The sequence below is a fragment of the Hemicordylus capensis genome, chromosome 1 (genome assembly GCF_027244095.1).
Source record: "Hemicordylus capensis ecotype Gifberg chromosome 1, rHemCap1.1.pri, whole genome shotgun sequence".
NCBI lineage: Eukaryota > Metazoa > Chordata > Lepidosauria > Squamata > Cordylidae > Hemicordylus > Hemicordylus capensis.
Window position 1 is genome coordinate 247,215,056 of NC_069657.1, and position 6,492 is coordinate 247,221,547.

A 6,492-nucleotide genomic window follows, 5' to 3' on the forward strand; every position below is an offset into this window, starting at 1 on the left:
GCAGGCTGATTTTTTGGGAATTTTTGAAGTTTTGGTGTCTTTGGGGCAGATTGGGGGCAGAAAGTGGATCTGCCCCCAAAAGAGTGGGGTGGGCTGGTAGATAGTGCCTAATGGGTGGAGGCTACCACCTGTCCCCAATTTCACCCGTCCCCTCAGAAGTTTTTCTGAAGGGATGTTATTCCCTTATTTTCTGAGGTGTGAATTCTCATTCTATGATAGCAAATGAGATTTTTTTCAATTAAACAACTCTCATGACCCCACTTTCACTTTTTCACACTCTCATTTACTAAGAATATGATGAATGGATCAATCTAGCACACTGCACCTTATGAAGAAAAACCTCTGAAATTCACCAAAATTCAGCCCTCTGCCCAATCACTCTGAAATTGGGGATGGGTGGTAGCCTCCACCCATTAGGCACTATCTACCAGCCCACCCCACTCTTTGGGGGCAGATCCACTTTCTGCCCCCAATCTGCCCCAAAGACACAAAAACTTCAAAAATTCCCAAAAAATCAGCCCGCTGCCCAATCCCCCTGAAATTGGGGTGGTAGCCTCCACCCATTAGGCCCTACCACCCCACCCCACTCTTTTGGGGCAGATCCACTTTCTCTCCCCAAACTGCCCCAAAGTCACAAAAAAATCAAAAATTCCCCAAAAATCATCCCTTTGTCCAATCCCCCTTAAATTGTGGTGGTAGCCTCCACCCATTGGGAACTACCACCCCACCTCACTCTTCTGCCCCGGGCCCCACTTTCTGCCCCAATCTGCCCAAAGACACAAAAACTTTAGAAATTCAGCAAAAACCAGCCCTTTGCCCAATCCCCCTGAAACTGGGGTGGTAGCCTGCACCCATTAGGCACTACCACCCCACCCCACTCTTTTTGCCCAGATCCCATGCTATGCCCCCAAACTGTCCCAAAGTCACTAAAACTTCAAAAATTCCCAAAAAATCGGCCATGAGCCGAATCACCCGAATTTTTCAGCCCCGAAATTTGGGTGATTCGGCTCGGCCCCAAAAAATATCGGGGGGCATCAGGGGTGATACGGTTCAGCCCCGAATCACCTGAAATTGCTTGTTTCGGGCACAGATCGATCTGTGCCCGAAATTTTTTGCACATCCCTACTGTTTAGCTTTCCAAGTACACCTCCACATAGTATTTGGGTATTTCATGAGCCCCAGCATACTGAAATTTGTAGTTTCCCAGCATTTTTTGGTCTGGCGGCATCCACTGCTAAATAGTTTTTGAAATATTAAAAGATTAACGAGCTTGACTTGTATTTTTGAATTGATATTATGGTAAAGTTATGTGAAAGATGTGTGTCAGATGTTTGGACAGGGGGCGCAATTCCAGTGCTTGCCCTAGGCGCTATTTTCCCTAGATATGCCTCTGCTCCTTAATAATCCCTTTCACACCCTCGTCATCTAAGGAACCAACTGCCTCCCAGGCATGTTTTCAGCTTCTGATATATTTAAAGAAGTTTTTGTTATTCCCCTTGACACTTCTAGCAATATGCTCCTCAAACTCTCTGTTTGCATCCCTTATTGTCTCCCTGCAATTTTTTTGCTAGAGTTTATGTTCCTTTCTGTTCCATTCATTTGGGCAGGACTTCCATTTTCTGAAGGAAGTCTTCTTCCCTTTTATAGCTTTCTTGTTAGCCACGCTGTCATCGTCCTGAATTTGGTGGTACCTTTTCTCCTTCTTGGTGTACATCCCTACTATTATTGTAGTTATGAATGAGTTCCATGCTTTCTGGAGTGATTTGACCCTCCAGACTTCCCCCTTCAGCTTCCTTTTTACCAGTCCCTTCATTTTTGAGAAGTTTCCTCTTCTGAAGTCCAACACATCTGTGTTGGACTTCCTTGCCAGTGCTTCACTCACATATAAGCTGATTGGATCACACTATGGTCACTGTTCCCCAGTTGTTCTACATCTCTAACCTCTCGTACCAGGTGCTGGGCACCACTCGGGATTAAGTCCAAGATTGCCTTCTCTCTGGTTGGTTCCATGACCAACTGTTCTAAGGCATAGTCATTTAGCGTGTCTAGAAATTTGGCCTCTCTCTCAATACCTATACGTGAATTTGCCCAGTCTATGTGAGGGTAATTGAAGTCACCCATTATTACAGCCGTTTCTTTCTTTGATGCTTCTCTGATTTGCTTTTCCAACTCCAGGTCACTCTCAGCATTATGATCTGGAGGGCAATAGCACATCCCTTGTAACACATTTCCTTTCAGTCCTTGTATTGTCACCCATAATGATTCTGTGGAAGACTCTGGTCCTCCTCGGCTTTCTAGCTTGTTGTATTCTATCACTTCTTTAACACACAGTGGTACTCTACCCCCAATCTTCCCCTCCCTGTCCTTTGTGTAGAGTTTGTACCTAGGAATAACATTGTCCCACTGGTTCTCACCGTCGCACCAGGTTTCTATTATGCCCACCCTTTCTGTGTTTTCACTAGCAACCAAGCACTCCAGCTGGCCCATCACATCTCAGAGGCTTCTAGCATTGGTATATAAAAACCTATACACCAAGATAGCACATGCGTTGGCATGTGCTATTTCCTTTACTGTCATTTTACCTTTTTGACTAGCTGTCCGTCTGCTCTACTCCTGGTTCTACTCAGTCCCCTTCTGGTTTATCCAAATCATTTGCACCCTCACACCTTAGGAGATTTTGGTTGCCGATCCAGATACTACCCAGTTCCTGTCGGCAACCCCCCAGGTGTCATTTCAAAAGCTGCTCTGAAACCTTTTTAATTTTAAGCACCAGCAGTCTGGCTCCATATTGGTTCAAGTGCAGCCCATCCCTTTTGTACAGGCTTTGCTTGCCCCAAAATGCGACCCAGTGCCTAACAAATCTAAACCTCCTCCCAGCACCACCATCTCCTCCATGCACTGAGACCCCTCAGATCTGCCTGTCTCACTGGCCCTGCATGTGGAACAGGTAGCACGTCAGAAAATACTATCCTGGGGGTACTAGACTTCCTCCCCAATATTGCCTAACAGCCTCTCTAGATGCAGCATGACATCTGCAACCTTCACACTAGGTAGGCAAGTCACCGGACAGGCCTTTGTGGAAGAGGAAATGGGTGCATCACCCTAGGAAGGGCTCCCTTCTAAGAAAGCACTCCCCCCTCTCTCAGACTGATGTTTGTTGGGAATTCTCTCTGGTAAGAGAGACCCTTCTATTACAGCAGAGAGCACAGAGGCACAACACAGCGGAGTCTGCCTAGGCATGAGTGTATGCTGAGAGTAAAAGAAACTTGGAGCCAGTTCATAAGGAGTCTTTATTAGTGAACTCCATTCTAGATAGGAAAATGGAGAGACAGGATCTCTAATCTAGCTAGCTAGCTAGATGCAGAGGGATGGCTTCTGCATCTCTGCACACATGGTGCAGGGAGAGAGGAGCATGAGTGTTGCAAGGGAGAAGAAAGGGAAAGAGAGGAAGAGGAAGTGTGGCAGGAAGTAAGTCCCTAAGAGTAGCAATCTACATATCAAAGGGATAGTGTCAGAACAGTAGAGAAGAGATGACCAATATATTGACCCCTCTAGCCCTCTGACTCACTAATCTGTTCCCCTCTGTCATTGAGACATGAGACAACGCAGAGTCCTTCACTTCCAACAATGTTCTCCTTCTCTGAGACCTTCATTCTCCATGACAGCAGAGATGCTGTCAGCCTGAGACTGGGATGCCTCTATCACATCCCTGAGGGCCTCACCCACATACTAATGGCATCTTAGGTAACTGGGCAGCTGATGAAACAGATCATTTCAAAATTTGGTCATTAGATGTTTCATATAGCATCTTTCTCAGACATTGTACTTTAAATGTATAGTGGTAGCCAAGGTGACAGTTTTTAAAATGTTGAAGGTGGTAGAATTCTCAGCAGAGTAGTACATACTAGAGAATTAAGAACAAAAAGCACAAACCAAAACCCTAAGTGATATCTCCCATGGGGTGTTAGGGAGTAAAGCATATAGATCCTGAAGTTTGTTCTTTCTTCTAATGTCCTTGGTTTCTCTTTAATTCCACATCAGAGAGTTTGTGGTCCTCAGAATTAAAATGTTTTGCAAAAGATTGTTTGAACTTCTTTTGTTGCAACTGCTGATTTCAATGTACATTGAAATTACAATTGATGTTACTGAAAAAGGTGGAAGCCAAAACATCTAATTAAAAAGGTTGAAAGCTCCATGTTTCACATTACATATTGTGTACGTTGTAGTGTTTGACAGTTTCCTTCAGGGATCCAAAGTGACCATCTATGCCACTCATCTAAGTAAGAAGAAAGGATGACCTCATCTCTTATTTTGTGTTTCTGCCAGGCCTCAGGGCTGGGTTTGTCTTCACACAAAGAAGAGTTTTCTGCCTTGCCTTTCTATACTCTACCCCCAATTGTTTCTCTATGTGATACTATGAAGTTGTTCTCATGACTAGCCCTACCCGGGTAGGGCAGTACTAGCCCAGGTAGGGCTGGTCATGAGAAATACCAGGATTGGTCCCAGTCATGACGTTCCTCTTCTGGATAGCCTGGGTTTTGTACCCAGACTAAAAGTGAGGTAGGAGGGAGCACGTGTGCCCTCCTACCTCATCACCCAGTTATTCTACCACACCACCCAGTTGTCACCTCCTTTCAGGCTGCTGGCAGCCATTAAAATGATAGAGGCCAAAGGAAGGAGTGACCCAAGCTCAGGAGTTTCCACAATACACTGCACTGCTCATGCAGTGCATTGTGGGATATCTGGAGGCCCGGAGTCCTTCCTTTACCATTGGATTGGCACGCCACTCACTGCAGTGCAAATCATGTGGGCATGCAAGCAGCAGCACATGGAGCTAGAATGCTCATGTGGAAGGAAGGTCAGTAAGATCCTGCCTTCCTCCCCAGCCCTCCTCAACCCCAGCCCAAGCTGACTTGTGAATGGCTTTAAAATGTCAAGAAAGGTAAGAAAGAACAACAGCTGGTTGGTTGATATGAACAGTGGTAGCTGAACAGGATATATTTTAATGAAACTCTAGCAGATTTAACAGGGAAAGTGTTGGCACGAAATTAGTTGTGGGGAAAGGGAGAAATAACTGCACAGGCTCCCTGGATTTATTATGTTGTGCATTCCCAAAAGGAAGTGGTGTGCATTATGTTGTGCATTCCCAAAAGGAAGGCAGTGGAATAGTAGAAATCTTACTCCCCTCTCCCCATTGTGGCTGCCAGTGTGTGGAGGAACTTGGCAACTGCACAGTTCGTTTTTTGGTGTAATAGTCAGACCATGGTCATCATCCTTCATTCTCTTATTTCCAAGTCCTCCAGAGTCATGAGGCTGGTTAGAATTGTGTGCTGTGCTGCCAGAAATTTAACATTCTCTCTGCAGCTCAGCTTAGCTACAAAATGGGATGATAGGATTGCCAATGCCTTTTCATGTTTAACTCCCTCGGTGAAGTCTGTTCTGTGCAGTCTTGGAGATTAGAAATTCATTGAGCTATAGAAGCATCCTTAGTACTAGGTACAGTTACTCCAGGGCATTTGCAGAATCAAGGAATTTTGATTTGATGAATAGCTTTGTAATTCTTTACCATTGCCTGATGACCACATCCTTTGGAACTGGCCACATTCACACACAATGTACAACCGAGGGTCCAATGGACCCACACTTCTGCCTCCCTCAGCCCCTCACCCCCGCAGCGTGCTTACCTGTCTGTGTTTGACTGTAAGGGCCAGGACCTGAACTGCAGTCAGAGACTGCAGAGAGGAATGGGACCTGGCTGCGCTGGCAGGGGAACTGGCTGCTGGGCTTCCTCCTTCACATGAAGGACATCCACAGCAGCCAATTAGAATTCAGAGAGGGAAGGGCTTCCTCCTCAACTCTGGTTTCGGAGAATCCAGCCATGTTTTGCATTTAGACATACAGCAACCGGTTGCTAAACTCAGGTAAGAGCAGCAAAACCTACAACAGACTGAGGGTTCAAGTTGACGTTTGGTGAGGGAAACCTCAGGTTGCTTTTCCAATGGGGCAGAGGTTCCACACATTTGGACATACAAAAAAATCCAACCTCTGCCACGTTTAACTCATTTCCTGTTATGTGTGAATGGTTACGTGTGTTAATCTCTGTAACCGTGGTTTGGGTTTAATACATTCCAGGATGCCTTGCAGCACTGGTATTTATGCCAAGGCTATTAGGAATTCCATTTACTCCATTTATTCCATTTAGATTTCTTAAGGGATAATAGGGGGCCCCTAACAGTTCTGATTATAGGACCTTATCCCTATTCTACTGGGAACATTTCTCCAAAATTATGATTCCACTTTCTCCTCTAACTACAATGTTTTGCTTTGTAAAGTCAGCTGTCTTAACTACAATCACAATGGTAAACTGTGGATGCATTCATACGTAACGTGGAACCCCCCCTCCCCAAGGTTTCCTGTCTGAATTTGTATGTTCAGGAGAGCTGCCTCTCTGCACTTGGGTAGACTGAAGAGAGGCAGGGGAGCTGACTGTGC